The 12,228-nt window shown below is 43.7% G+C and overlaps 1 protein-coding gene across 3 annotated transcripts in view; it reads right to left on the bottom strand.

The window, feature by feature from the left end:
* asic1b (acid-sensing (proton-gated) ion channel 1b) overlaps positions 1–12,228 on the bottom strand; it is a 641,514-nt gene that overhangs the window by 60,861 nt on the left and 568,425 nt on the right. The window lies entirely within an intron of this gene.

Below are 12,228 nucleotides of genomic sequence, written 5' to 3'. Positions count from 1 at the left end.
TGGTGCTGTGCATCAGTGGGAGTGGAGTAACTTACCCACTAGCTTGAGGTGGGTCATCCAATGGCTCCATTGATTCTTCCAAACCAGCAGCTGCCAGCATAGCCTGGGTCCCACATTCTTGCTGCTATGTATGGCACTCAATTGAGTGAAATGGCTTGAGGCTATCACCCTGAGGAACCACACCTTGACCCATACTAGCACAAGCCCTGACCCTGAAAGGCAGCATCGTCATGCTGTGGCTGATGGTCAGCACGACTGTTGGCACCAATGAGAAATGAGAAGGCCAACCAGGGCATTCCCTTTGCAACTGCAGGAGAGCCCCATACCATTCTGGAACAATATGCTGACTAACCACTGGAGACTGGCACTGAGGTGCATGCTAGTAGGCACTTCTACAGACCACAATAGAGATCTCTCATGAGATCAGAGGCAATGTTTCAGATCACTCTCTCTACAGATATTTCCAGCACTTTGATTTAATCACACACTTTATGGTCCTGAAAACCCATCTGAAGATATCAGCTGCAGATAAACATAGGGTGCGGAGTCCTTAGCAAGCCATCAGCTGATGTGGATTGGCTGTAACAGACTCTGATGGCCTTGCTTAGAAGACACCTTTCTCTTCAAAGCAAATCCTAAGAGCTCAGGGGTTCTTGCTCCTCCTCCACGACCAGCACCTGCCTCTCTGCAAGGCTGTTTTCTGTCTCAGCCAGAGTATCCTCCCCTACCTTAACATCCAAGTCTCATGGGGTAAGTGCACCAGAACTGCTGATTATGGGAGTTATTTTTGAGTGACACAAGTATTGGGTTTGGGCCACTCGCCACCAGCACTGCTTCCTAGACCACACCTGGGGAAAGAGGAGAGGACTTTTCGTTATAACATGGTCAACATCTGTGGAGGAAAGAATGCCCTCTTCAGCCCTGTCTCGTACCTCCTTTAAGATGGTCACAGACGTGCCAAGCACAGATGGAATGAGATGCATGCAGTTGCTGGAATTGTCACCAATAAACATCATTGGCATCTTGAGGCAGTGCTTCAGGGCCTTGACTGAGTCTCAACCTGAAATGTTGACATACAGCTTTTGCCTCCACAGATGCTGCTTGACCCGCTGAGTTCTTCCAGCATTCTGAATTTTGCTCCAGATTCCAGCATCTGCAGTTCCTTATGTCTTCAAACCGTTGGCATATTGCGTACAACACAGGGGACCACAAGGTATTGGTTGCCAGTACGTTCTGTGGTACCAATGTGCGACTTAAGGTGAGAAGGAGGAGCTTGAGAAGGAAAGTACTGAGGGTGTGTGGCACTGGAGTACCTCTGACCATCGCCCAGTGACCTTCTCCAGAACCAGTTGTCACCTTGAGGCTGTGGGGAGGAGTAGGCTGTTGCTGTTTGAGGTTAGGGTCACTCCTGCCATATGACTCTGGGGAGGGGGGAACCCCTTAAGGATGTAACTGCAGGAAGATTTAGAGGTGCAAGTTCCAGCTGTGTCACAGCCAAACTTCGGCATATTGTGAGGGAGTGTGAAAAGGAAGAAGCACAAGAAAGAGGAGGCTCTTCAGTTCCTAGGGTCTACTCCACCATTCAATATCATGCTTGATCCTCAAGTCTCAACTCCACTCTGTCCGTATCCCTTCTAACACAAAAGCAGCTCAGGGATAGCTCACATTTAAGCAAATGCACCACATGTACTTTGCACTGGCTAACTCATTGAAACTCACGGCAGGCAGTCTGACCTTGGCTGAGCTGGACAAAATCTGGAAATGTTTTGCGCTTGCTGGAGCTCAGCGTTTGGATAAAGCACCAGCTTCTCCCCAGTGCTCCACTGCAGACAAGGTGTTGGTATCAAGGAGCATTAATGTCCTCTGCCCCAGTTAGTCCGGGAGGATTGATGTTGCACTTTTGAGAAATGCCCGTGTTTTGGGAGCTGCACTAATTTCCTGCCATTCCATCACTCCAAACATACTCCTCCCCTGCTGCAGAGCCTTGCAATGTTTTACTCCCTGAGAAACAGACCCAGTTCTGCATAATGGAGCACAAAACTGGCAAGTGAAGTGCCCTCGATTGATCCTTGAGGCCCATCCTTTTGCAAAAATTCTCAAGGACCCTGAAGTTTTTTGACGTGCCCTTGTGGGAATCACTCACAAAGGCCATGTTGTTGCAAAAGCTAGGGCAGTACAGAAAATAATCTCTGTTCTGAGGTAAAATTGTGAACCATCCTTATCCAGTGAACATAATAAAACATCCATGGCAATGTTAATGTTGATGTGTTCTCTCCAAGATCAGAAACTGGGAGGCTGCAATTTTGCAATGCACAGACAGTAATGCTGAGGAAAGAACCATCTGGCCCCATGTAATTCTGATACCTTTGATCAACTATATTCATAGATCCTCTACTCTGCCCAGAAATATGTGATCTCCTGAAAAATATTAAATATCCCAGATTAAAAGAATAATAATACCCAGGTCAATTTAGGTGATGGTGTAAAATTTCACTTTGCTCCTTCTAGGCAATCTAAATGAACCCCATCTAGCCCCAAAAGTACACAAGGTAATCAATTACTGGACTATAGCACAAACTAGCTGAGAGACAACACAACAAGCGGCAGTGTTACCCAATATTTACTCACTGACACCAGAAGTTTCAAAGTCAGGTAGTGTTTCATTTTACAAGGTGAAGAACTGTGATAAATCAAGGGCTTCCACAGGAGGTCTGAGTGAGTGACCCCTGAGCAAAGGGGTGTGATTCTCGACATATGTGAGCATTCCTAACTAACATCTCCAGTAACTCTTTCCTACATTCTCACCACTCCCTTCATGTTTAATTTTTAAACCTTTCAGTGGTAAGTGATGATAAAGAAATGTATTTTGATATGCTGCTTACATTTCCAAACTGAATCAAATTCCCAGAGCATTTGCATTGCTTCCTGCATTTCTGTCTGTGCATCTTCTGGAGTGGAGTGGTTGTTATTGACAGGTAATCCAGAGCCTTGGACTAATGATCCGGAGGAATATTCAAATCCCACCATAGAAACTGGGGAATTTAAATTTAGCTAATTAAACATACCTGGAATAAAAAGCTGTATCATTAATGTGGCCATGAAAGACTAGATTGTTGTAAAAACCTACCTAGTTCACTTGTGTTCCTGAGGAAGAAAATCTGCCATCATTTCGTGACTCCAGACCCACAGGAATGTAGTTAATGCATATCCACCCTGTGAAATATTACTTCATGGCAAATTAGGGATGGGCAATAAATGGTGACCTACACCCCATAGATGAAGTGAAATAAAGTAATGTTGAACAAATTATGTGACAAGCACAGGCTGGCCAACATGAGGGAAACTTTGGGTACCGACTGTTGAAATTGCAGACTTTATGAGGAGAACTGAACCAAGCTGCTGATTCAAACTGTGTTGCTTTGTTGCTTTCATTTTATTTGTTCATGGGCTGGAAGATCTTGCAACCTTCTGATGCCAATGTGGAGCCATCGATGTGAAATACAGCTTGACAAAGTGAAACAGCCCGCCCATTCAGCCCGACTGTCCGACCTTGGCTTAAACTTCCTCCTAGCCCACCACATCTCTGTCAGCATCACCCTCAAACTTGTTCTCCCCCAGCATGTGTATCCACTTCACTTTAAATTCATGGATGCTAATCGCCTCCATGAGGCAGCAAGTTCCACATTTTTAGTACTCTCTGGGGAATGGGGCTTCTCCTGAATTGCCTGCTAAGTCTTCTCCACTGTGTCTGTGACTTTAAACACACTTCATTGGTTATAAAGCACTTTGGGACATCCTGAGGTCATGAAAGGCAAACTGCTCTTTCATTTCAACTCCCTGTTAGATTTATTAGTGACTATCCCAGCAAGTGGAAATATCTTTTCCACACCCAACTTCAACTCTCACTAGGTTTCTAATAGGTCACCTCTCAGTGTTCACTCTCCTAGAGGAAAGAGCCTCAGTCTATTCACTTGTTCCTGATAGCTATAACCTCTGTTGTGGCATTATCCTTGGAGACTTTCCTTGCAGTGCAATTATATCCTATGTGTCAGATGGATAGTTAGATGTATCACACTGCTATTAAAACTAAGTGCCTTACTAGGCTACCCCAGAGCACAGTTAGGAGTTAGATACATTGGGATAATTTGTAGGCCCCACAAGGTGAGGGTGGCCTTCCCTACCGTGTGTTAGTGAACCAGGTAGGTTTTTATGATAATCTGACAACTTCATGGTTACTTTTATTATTACCAGCTCCCAATTAATTTTAAAACACTAAGCATTCATTTCTGAAAAACCAGAGGGAAGATTTGAACTCACATTTGGCTGGATTATGACATGTCTAGTAACATAAACACTGCTGCATCTCAGTGTAAGCCGTCCAGCATATACCAAAGGTTAAAGTATTTCCAAGTTTACATTTGATTATCACCTCAATGAAATTGCAGACAAAGAGCAAGGATTTTTCTGTCCTGTCCTTACATGGCTTTTCTTCCCACTGCTGTGTATATATTCATTCACAGATATGGATGTCCCAGCACTTATAGCCTTTCCCTGAAACTGGCCCTTGAACTGAGCAGCTTTCTGAGGCTCTTTCGAAAGTCACTTAAGAGTTAACCACATGGGTTTGTTGAGAGTGATATAGAGGCCAGACTGGGTAGGGATGGCAGAGCTTCTTTCCTACAGGACACTGACAAAGCAAACAGGTTTTTGCTGACAATCTAGTAGTTACTATTACGGTCACTATTATGGACTTTTCATTCAAGATTTATTTAATTACTTGAACGAGTTCTCTGGCTGCTCTAGTGGGACTTGACCTCATGTTTTCAGATTAATGGTCTGAGCATGTGCATACAAATGATCACTGGGCTACTGTGCACCTTGGTGCAATAACATACAGGAAGGCAATGTTTTTTCTTCATTCAGACACTAAAATGAAGGGTTAAAGCTTATAGTGCAGGTACCATGGACTTTAAGGGAGATGACAAACTGAATGAGGAAGCAGTGGTTGGGTGACACTGTGGCGTGATTCAAAAGCCTGAAGATCAGGAAGAACACACTAAGAGAGAGGGGGGAAAAGTGAACGGCTTTGAGTTGCAGACGCAGAATGAGTTAATAATGGGATAGGGGGTGATGTGTCTCACTGTAAGAAGCAGGGAGGATGAAGAGGGCGGAAAACAACGGATAAGACAGGCAGATCCTGAGCAGCGCTGATCACGGTCACATTGATGGAATGGACAGAGTGACAAGAAGAAGAAGGCTGGATGCTAATGGAATGGCGGGGAGTGAAGGTGGTGGAGAGAGTCAGATCGGTTCTGAGAGAAAATTCACCTCTCAGCTGGCTAGTGTTTCCATGTATCTTGCACCGGGCTGCAAGGGAGGGGTTGCAGGATTGCTCTCATGCTGGAGAGACTCATTAAAGAAAAAAAAGAGTTTGGCACAATTGAGTTGGCCAAGCTTCTGACAGAATGCAAGATGGTTCCACTTTCAGCCAATCGGCTCTCCAAACTCACTAAAGTTGAAAGTGACCTTGCTGTGTCTTTGAAGGATTGAAAGAAACATGACATACCCTACCCAGTAAGGGGAAAGTGAGGAGGTACAGTGATTGTCATTGTGCAGGAAAAGGATAGACATTTCCAGCACTGCTGCTGTGCAATCAGAACCAGTTGAGGAATGCAGAGTTTGATCATCAACAGAAAAGCGGTTAGGCTTGGAGTACTTTAAACCACACATGCCACTTAGAAGCAACCGTGCTTGTATGATCTTGTGCAAGTGCAGTTACATCTGGCTTGGTTGTTGCTTGGTTGTTGCTGTGAATTCTACCTTACAAAGTGAAAGGAACACTGGTTGTTATAAAATATTCCAGGGCAACATGTACAGAAACTTGCATTTACTTCGTACCTTAGTAAAATGACTCAACTGCTCCACAGGAGAGTGTTACTGGATGAAATACATCTACAGATATGAGGACAACTGATCAAAAACTTAGTGGAAAAGGTAAGAATCACAGCCTGGTACGGAGCCTCCAATGGACAGGATCGCAAAGAGGCTGCAGGGTTGTAGACTCAGCCAGCTCCATCACGGGCACAACCCTCCTCACCATCGAGGACAATTTATAGTAATTTTCTGCCTTTGCACTGTACTGCTGCTGCAAAACAACACATTTCACGTCATATAAGTCAGTGCTAATAAATCTGATTCTGAAGTTTAAGGGAGCATTGACATTAGTGAGGCGGAGATATTTAGGAAGGGAGTTCCAGAGCTTAAGGAATGAGTAGCTGAAGGCACAGCTGCCAATCATGGGGCAAAAGAAATCAGGGAAGCATAAGTGTTGAAATTGTTGGAAGACAGTTTCAGGGGGAATTGTGGTTTTGAAGACGGTTATAGATGAGGCCATGGAGGAATTTAGAACGCGAAGATGATAATAGGAATCAGCAAGCAATGTAAATCAATGTTATGGTCTAAAGTTTATCTCAGCTTCAAACTGATGTCAAGCCTGTGAACAGACTGGGTCAGCCTCTAACAATGTAATAGAGTCAGTGGTGGGGTCTCCAACAAGGGCTCAAGTGTTCCCAATGTTTAACTGGAGAAAATTTCTGCTCATGCAGCATTAGACACCGGACAAGCAGCTTGCCAAATCTGATGGAGTGAATGAGTTGGTGCCATTAATTATTCAGCAGTTTGTCCCCTGTAATACTGTGGTTGTTCCCTGGGATAAGGTTCTTCCATTTGAATATAATTGTGATGTGATAATGGTTTTCTTGGTGATTTGTTGAATGCTAAAGATAACTAAACTAACTTATCTCTGTCTATCTCTAAATCAACCACATGAGTGTCATGGGGCAGGCAGTAAAGGTGAGCATTATTGACTAGTTTCACATTGATATTACCATTCTTGATGACCATTAACTTCTCCTCTTTTAAAATGGCTGCTCGTGTAGTTTCTTTCATACCTTGGAAGTTTGCCCTCAAGTGTTTTATTCCTGTAAAAGGGTATAGGGTCAGATGGCTGGTATACAGTTTAATGCTGGCTTTATCTTAGACGGTGGTAAGAAACGTTTTCTTTGTTTGTCTGTTCACAGGAATGTGGGCACCACTGGCCAGATCAGCATTTAATGGCTGCCCCGAATTGCTTCTGAACTGAGAGGTTTGCTGGGCCTGCAATCCAGATATTGTATTTCGCTTTGTTGCAAATGCACGACCACCCTTAAGAGAAAGAAACTGACGTGGAGATTGAAATTTCCCCGAATAGCTTATGATGTCACCGCAATTACCTGGAAATACTTACTTGAATGAGTGGCCTTAATGGCAAAGCAAGATTAGCTCCTGGACATAGTGAGTTTGTTGCAGATTTCCCATGTGGCATGTTACAGGAGACTCACTCATGTCACCAAAGACATTTACTGCCCTTTGAAGATGAGATCAGTGTCATCCTGATACAAACAGTGATCAAAAGAGCAGTTTATCTGGCTGACCCTTGCACAACCTTAACTGTGCTTCAGCTTGACAGAAATAGACTAAGTATCTGTCCTGTTTCTCTTTCCTCTGTTGACTCTTTAAAAAGTACCACAAAATATAAGGAACAGTTGCACCCAGTCTGGTTTGAAACGAGCTAACAGAGTTACAGTATCATTTTCAGAGGCAGAAATAAGTTGAAAGGCAGCTGTATAATAAAGAGAGTCTGACAGTTATCACAGTGACGGATGGTGATTTAGATCACATAAAATTAGACAAGCACTGACAAACAGCCATAATCTGAGCAATCACTTGTTTTCTCTCACTGACCATCTCTGCGATAGATGTTATTTTAAATGTGCTGAGCCCTGTGACGGATGTTTTAATGCATAACTCACTGCTGTTCATTCGCACAGATCCCTCTGGATAATTGAGAGCAGAAGCGATGCTCTCTCAGAGTAGTGCACAGTCAAGGTCTCTGTGCCATGAGTAATTGTTTGCTTTGCTCCTTTCCAGATCAAGAGTCTCAATCGAGGTTAGCGGCTCTTTCAGACACAAGAAGATAAATCAAATACTGGACTTGCAGAGGAAAATGGCACCCTGATGCTGCATCTGTGTGAATGGTTTTCACAGGCACATCTGGACAGGGAAGAGAATCTTACACAGCTCACCTGCACAGCTTCCACTACACCCCCCCATAATCTTCAGCTGAAACTTTCGCCAACTCTCTTAAATTTGCTGGCGTAGTCAGACCAGCCAAGATATGATTTCTATGAATGACGCTGGTTTGAAACCATGATACACTGCAAGCAAAATGAAAGAAATCAAACCATGCTGAATTTCAGATAAAAATGCACAGATTTTATTAGACTATCATTGCCACAACCATGCGTAAGAGGACCCCTGTCCTCATTATCTGTCTCCTTCAAATGAGAGAGCTTGTAAGTCAAGGTGAAAGAAGCTGATGTTAAAGGTTTAAACAATCACCTTGTGTATAACTCAGAATGCTTGTCAGAGGCACAGCCTGGGTCCAGATATGATAGAAAGCCTTAACGACGAAGGAAGGCAGGATGCATGGTGGGGGAGCAAGGGTAAAGGTATGAAGAAAGACAGGGCTGCTGAGCAACAGTCGAGCACTGTGCATGGAAGAAACTTCATGATGGTAAACTGGTAAGCAGCTCCAATGACTTTCATGCATAAGACAATCCAGAATATATCAACGCCATCCTTAGAGGAGGCTTCCAAACCCATAGAATCATACAGCACCTGAGGCCATTCAGCCTTTCGTGTCTGTGCCAGCAATTTGAATGAGCTGTTCAATTAGTCTCATTGTCTCCTCCTCTTTCCCTGCAGGCCAGAAAGTATAACGAACAGTTGCACCCAGTCTCATTTGGAAACAGCACACAGAGATAGTTATTTTTGAAGATCAAAATAAGTTGAAAGGCGGTCTATATAATAGAGCGTCTGACAGGTTTCACAGTGAATCTATACCCACCAGCCTTTGAGGCAGTGGATCCCACATTACGATTATTTGTCTCTCAAGAGAAGCCCCTCCTCACATTTTCCATGAAGCTGTTAAAGCCCACATCCCGACCCTAATAAAAGTTAGTTCAGAGGTGTATGGAAACAAAAGATCCTTCAGCACAGAGGTCAGTGGCTGCCCCTGCGACTCAGTCTTCAAAGATAGCTGGAGCTCAGAAACACAGGAATGGTTGGTTGGCTCTCCACTGACAACACCAGCCCTGAGCAGATGGCAGATGAAGCTCCTGAAGGCACGTAGGCTGCATAGCTGGAGTAGTACAGGGTACCTTTGGCCCACAGGCAGCACCCTCTTCTTGTACCACACAGAGTCCTGCCAGCAGTGGATTACAAATAGACCTTGAAGAACCCACTACCACAACTTGCCTTCAACAAGGCCCTAGTTGGGAACAGTAACCAAGAAACTGGAGCATGTTTATGGATTTAAATGGAACCTAGGTAAGCACACGATGGAGAAAGGAGCAGAAACAAAGATCTGAATGTACACATCACTTTCATAACCTCAGGAGAGCCAAAGTAGCGCACAGCAAGCTCCCACAAACAGCAATAGGTTAATGACCAGACCATCTGTTTTAGTGGTATTGAGTAAGGAATAAATATCGGCTGAGACACCAGAGACAACTTCCCTGCTCTTGCTCAAAATGGCGTCGTGGCAACCTTTTATATCCAACCCGAGGAAGTTAACAGGCCTCTGGTTTAACTTCCTATCTGAAGGCAGCACCTCTGATTATGAAGTGTCAGCCTGGACTTTTGTGCTCAAGTCTCTGAAGTGGGAGCTGAACCCCCAAATCAGAGGCATGCATGTTGCCCAATGAGCCAAGGCGGGCATAGGAGGTCTACACAGGAAGACTAGCACAGGCTGAGATGGCTTGTGGCTGTGCTGTACATTCTGCAGAATTCTATCTGTGGTGCCTCACCATGAACATACTCTGAGAGGAATAAAATCAAGTGCTCTAATGATTTAAATCTTCAGTCTTTTACTGAAAATATCCCCACAAAAGTACATTTAAAAAAAAATAGAGGAGAGCCAAGTATTCTCTGTTCAGAAATGTCTGAACTCAAGTCTTTCTGGAGGCAGAATAGGCCATGTGGAGCTTTCAAGAGGAAAAATTCATGGTGCACGTCTATGGGGACAGGGACTTTGTGTTATCCCTCACTCCCTTCAGTGGGACTTACTGCGGTCCTTCTTGGGTCTTCTTGGTGGCGAAAGCCACACTACCTGTAATGTACAACGACTACTCTGCTGGCTCAGTCTAGGCCACACTGAAAGGTATCGTTAGATTGTCACAAACATGGAAATATTGCCTTATCAGGTCAAAAGTATGTCAATTCTCACAGAATTGATACAGCAAAAAAAGTGGCCATTCGGTCTATTGAGTTTGTGCTGCCTCTTTAAAAAAGCTTTGTAATTGGTCCCGCTTCTCTGTTCTTTCGCCATAACCCTGCACATTATTTTCCCAGGAAGAGCATTTCCAATTCTGTGTTGGAAGAGTCAGTTCTGCATCATAACACTGAATATTTTTTCTCTCTTGTCATTCAAGTTGAAGTTGACTCACAAATTTGTGTCATTATGTTGCCTTTTCCCGAAGAATCTGGGGCATCAGCACAAACAGCAACCGAGGCAGAATGGCAGGAATTCATGTGGTTAATGCCATCATGCCAATCTTTGGCTTCTCTAGAGAAGATACCACATTGAGCCTGCTCTTCACTACATCTGGAACTTGGGCAAAGACCTGGTCCCTTCCCAAAATTCCTCCCTTCACTGCCAAGAAAACAATGACTTTGTACCTGCAGACCACAGGAAGCTGTAGCCTCAGCTCTTCACAGGCTTCCAGGTGGCTCAACTCTAAGGGCTTGGAAACCCATGCACTTCAAAATGCTCTGTGCTCAATCCCGTTGACTTGTCACAAGCTCTATGTCATCACCAGCTGATTGCAGGCAGTGAAAGAATAAATGATGAACTTGCATTTCTACAGCGCCTTTCACACCCCTTTCAGAACATCTCAGCCACTTCCAAAACCTATGAAGTACTTCTGAAGTCTAGTCAGCATTGTAACATAGGAAACACGGCGGCTGATTTGCACACAGCAAGATCTCACAAACTGCAAGGTGTTAATGATAAGATAATCTGCCTTAGAAATTCTGGTTGAAGGATTAATATTGGATAGGGCACTGGCGATAACCATGGGATCTTTTATGTCCACTTGAGAGGCCAGACATGACCTCCATTTAACAGCTCATCCAAAAGACAGCACCTCTGATAACGCAGCACTTCTGTGCTGCACCGGATAGTCAGCCTAGATATTTGTGTGTGCTTAAGTCTTTGAATGGAACTTGACAGCAGTGACACTCCAGATCACCTCCTGCTGCTGTGTTGGCCTCTTTTGTGCTCTCAGAAGGAATTTGTGGCCTCAGCACTCCAAGTGCCACTGGATGGCTCAGCTGTAGGATTAGAAACCCATGCACTTCAAAATGCTCTGTGCTCAATCCTGTTCATTTGTCACAAGCTCTATGGTGCTATTTCAAAGTTATTTCCAGCACCACTGCAGAATTTAACAGTCTTTCATCCAATTTATGAGGGCCCTGCTATTGCATCCCTTCAAAATATTGCTTACTATATAAACTGCGGAGATTCAGTCCATTGCCATCATTATTCAGGGCGATAAGTGCCCGTCCATAACAGCAGGTAGAATATCATGTCTGTGTTCAGTGCTTGACAATGTAGTGCTTCCATGCAAGAAAACGATAACATGGCACTCTCTCTGCTACATCTTTATGCTAAAGCAACTTCTGTTTAGGTTGATCAAATTAATTTATGTGGCAGACTTGGGAAAGAACTGTGAGAGAGAAAAATATTATTAAAAAGGCAAATGAATCAACTATTGCAAAAGTGTTAACAGTATACTGAAAATAATGTAGGAGGGATTTTTATCTTGGTTAATCTCCATTGCTTTCTCTATCCCTGTCTGGCTCTTTCTGTGAATGTTACCTCCCTTCATCTATCTCCCTCACTTTCTCTTAATCTATCTTTTCTTTAAATTTCAAATTATACTTTTCTTATAAAAAATTCTGTAATATATAAATACAGACTGTTCAAGTCAACATTTTGATAACGAGTAATGTTATTCCCTTACTTAACATTAGCACATCGTCAGTTATCCATTTACAAACTTACAGCAAGCAGTTCATGCTGTTTTAACACAAATGTTAACTTATTTGTGAGCAACGGTAGGAGGG

Source organism: Pristis pectinata, chromosome X (assembly GCF_009764475.1).
Source record: "Pristis pectinata isolate sPriPec2 chromosome X, sPriPec2.1.pri, whole genome shotgun sequence".
Lineage (NCBI taxonomy): Eukaryota > Metazoa > Chordata > Chondrichthyes > Rhinopristiformes > Pristidae > Pristis > Pristis pectinata.
This window is presented reverse-complemented; position numbering and strand designations above follow the sequence as displayed.